This window comes from Jaculus jaculus, chromosome 1 (genome assembly GCF_020740685.1).
Source record: "Jaculus jaculus isolate mJacJac1 chromosome 1, mJacJac1.mat.Y.cur, whole genome shotgun sequence".
In the NCBI taxonomy this organism is placed as follows: domain Eukaryota; kingdom Metazoa; phylum Chordata; class Mammalia; order Rodentia; family Dipodidae; genus Jaculus; species Jaculus jaculus.
The window spans coordinates 154,603,431-154,607,070 of NC_059102.1; the positions used below are offsets into that span (position 1 = coordinate 154,603,431).

Genomic DNA, 3,640 nt, shown 5'->3' on the forward strand with positions numbered 1-3,640 from the left:
CCCCTAGGGCTCATGACTACCCCTGTTGTAGGTTTTCAGTATCAGGGATGTATTTCCTCCCATGGAGCCAGCCTCCAGTCCAATTAGAGGGCAATTATTTTTATTTTTATTTAGTTGCACATAAGTGTGAGTATGCATGCTCTAAGGTCTCTTATCATTGCAGATGAATACTCATGAAGTGTCTCATAGGTGGCTGGGGAAGTGAACATTAGGCTGGAAGACTTTGCAACCAGGTGCCTTTAATTGCTAAACCATCTCCCCAGCACCTGAAGAGCTTTTATTGCTGCTTCAATGTCATTACTTGTTTTTTTTTTAGTTTTTAGATTTTATAGTCTCTTGATTCAATTTTGATAGGTCATGTGTGTGTAGAAATTTGTACATTTTTTTCAAGATTTCTCCATTTTTGGAATACCTTGGCTTCAGTGATAACTACTGTAACATTTCTCCTCTCATGTCTAATTTTATTTATTTGAGTCCTTTTTCTCTTTAAGTAAGTTTGGCTAGTATTTTTTCTTTTTCTTTTTATTATGAGAAAGAAATGAGAGAGAGAGAGAGAGGGAAAGAGAAAGAGGGAGAGAAAGAGGATTGGTGCACCAGGGCCTCCAGCCACTGTAACTAAACTCCAGATGCGTGTGCCATCTTGTGTGCATGTGTGACCTTGTACGCTTGTGTCACCTTGTGCACCTGGCTTATGTAGGGTCTGGAGAGTCAAACATGGGTCCCTAGGCTTTGCAGGCAAGTGCCTTAACCACTAAGCCATCTCTCCAGGTCTGGCTAGTGTGTTTAAAATCTTGTTTGTCCTTTTAAAGAACTGACACTGTTTCATTGGTCCTTTCTCTTCTTTTAGACTCTATTTGATTGCCTTTAGATTTAATCTTTCTTATTTCTTATTACTGGGTTGTGGCTTGGTTTTGTATTTTTGTTGTTGTTGTATGTTTTGTTTTTTGTTTTTCGAGGTAGGGTTTTGCTCTAGCCCAGGCTGACCTGGAATTCACTATGTAGTCTCAGGGTGGCCTTGAACTCATGGTGATCCTCCTACCTCTGCCTCCTGAGTGCTGGGATTAAAGGCATGCACCACCATGCCCACCTTGCATTGTTTTTCTAAGATTTCAGTATAAATCATTAGTTTATTTATTTGAGATATCCATGGCTTTTTAAATGCAACACCAGCTCATATTTAATTGTGATATTTGATATTTTTAAATGTACATGTTTTTTACATCAGAATTCCCACCCCCTATTTAGTCTTTTAAAATGACAGGGAAGCATCACCAATTATAGGTTAATAAATAAATTTACCCCTTCAGTTCCTATTTGCAGCACCCTATATACTTTTCAAATACCAATCAGACCCAGCAGTGACCAGCAGTAACTTTTCATCTTCCCGAGTTGAAAAGTTCAGATTCTCCATGCATTCTGTATTCAGTGGCCCTTGTCCAGAACTGGCATCTCCCCTAGCTGTGGAATTTCAAGTGTACCAGTGAACGAAGCATTTTCCCTTTTAAGGGGGAGAAAAAAATCATTCCTTAGAAGCCAGCCATTCTGGCATCTGTCCTGACCCATATCTTTAGGTTCTTTTTTTTTCACTTCTTTTCTCCTTCCTTCCTCTCTCCCTCTCTCCCTCCCTTTCTCTCTCTCTCTCTGTCTTTCTTTATTCTCAGTAGAGCCAGAGAGATCAAAACCTAACCCAAGTTACAAGAAACAAGACAGCGTTGGCTAGAAAGGGAGAGAACAGGAGCAACTGAGATACCCTTTCACCTCCAGTGACTGTGCTTCACAGAAAACAATAGCAACAAACTCACAAAACACAACAGTTAGAATTACAAAACCCATTCATCCAAGGGTACTAAAAAGGCAGGAAGGAGAGGTGAGAGGGTTAAGGCACAGGGAGTAAAACAAAGTATTCAAATTGGTCCAGGAACAGGAGCTGGCAAATACTAGAAAACAGCTGGAAAAACCGTGGTCTTTTCAGACTCATGGTGGTGATAACAGCCCGTATACTGGTGTCAGAAAGAGCCTGTCTTATGCGCACCAGAGACAAAGATTCCAGTTCCTCAAAGAGAAGGGGATATGCAGAGGGCCCTCAGCAGTGGGTTCTGCTTCTCTGGCAGGGAGAAGAGAGCAGAGCAAAGAGCTGCCGGGCCTCCATCCAATCCCACCATCTCCTTTGGACAGCAGGGGACTCAGCGGCCTACAGCAGCCTTCAGTTTGGCCGGAGATGCATGCGACGAGAGGAACTTCTCTGTGGAGGTTGAGCTGCTCAGGGCTGATGGCAGGGAGACTGTCTTGTGGAATAGTCTGCTGTTAAGAACATCACCAAGGAGAAGAGGCACAGCTGGTAAAGGTGTGCTTTCCCAGAAGCCTTTGCTTCATTGGCGTTGATGATGAATAAAGGAAACAGGATAGAGAAGAGGCAGCCACTGATGTAGGAGGACTGCACTGCTGTGAGGAAAGCCAAGGGCAAGCCCAATCCAAAGCAGTAAGACCAATTTCTTTCTGCGTTTGGCAAGCGCTGGTGCATTTCGATTCCTTTATTGAACTAATGATACTCGGAGCAGTACAGTGAGTAAAGAAGTGACATATGCAGCAGACGAACCAGCTGACTGATGAGGTGGATGGGAGACTCACCAGCATCCCCGGGATAAGGAAAATAGCCTGCAGCCAAAGAGCCGGCCAGCAGCTATTTTGTCGGCACTAGGGAATGGATGGGGCTGATACCACCAATGCCAGGTCAGCTATATCTTGACACCAAATGGCATTCACAACTTTGTGAGCACTAACAGAAGGGGAGCACCGGTAGAGCCCTGAAAGTGAAGTGAGGAAGAAGTGCAGCCACGACCAGACATCTCCATGGAGCGGCGAGTCACTAAAGATGCGAGCTGTTACTGAGGAGACACAGGAATGCGCGCGGGGTAAGATAAGGCTGAAGCCGAGTACTCCGCCATTCCAGGCACAGCACCGGACAATTCTACTAACGATGCGCGGCTCGCTCCCCTGTTCTCGCTCTGTGCTCTCTCTCTCTCTCCTCTGCCGGGACACTACTTGCCTTCTTCCGTGCTGCTCTTCTCTCTTTTGCTGGATCCTGGCATCTAGCTTTGAGGTGGTACAAATGTCCTGAATGTAGTCTTTGATTCTCCTGCCAAAGTCCTGGAGAAAAGTTTAGACACTATTAGCCATCTCTTCATTGCTGTCAATGATACAGAGAGGGAAGTAACCCAAAAGCTCTCATTATGAAAGGTTTTGGGTCACACACAGAGCCATAGACCATCCTCAAGGGAACCTCAGGGACCCGCTCCTTCGCTCGCCTGCCCTCACATGCTATCTTGGCTGGGGGAATGGCTGTTCAATGGGACTGAGGGCCACCCCCAGCCTACCACACTCACCCTGCCACACTGGGCACATCCTGACTGCATGGAGCTGCTTGAAGTCAGGAGGGCACCCCTTTGGGTGCTAGGCATCAGAACGTGCTTCTTGACTTTTTAATGTATATGCTTATAGCTATAACTTCCTTCTTTAGACCTGCCTTCATTGAGCTAGGCCTAGTGGCCCAGGTCTGACACCCCAGCTATTTGAGAGTCTTAAGGCGAAGCAGCAGGAGTTGAGGCCAGCCTGGGTAACTCAGCAAGTTCTTGTCTCAAAA

At 45.5% G+C, this 3,640-nt stretch overlaps 1 pseudogene; it reads right to left on the reverse strand.

Moving 5' to 3' along the window:
- Positions 1-2,183: 2,183 nt before the first annotated feature.
- LOC101609933 lies at positions 2,184-3,210 on the reverse strand (annotated as a pseudogene).
- Between the last annotated feature and the right edge of the window lie 430 nt (positions 3,211-3,640).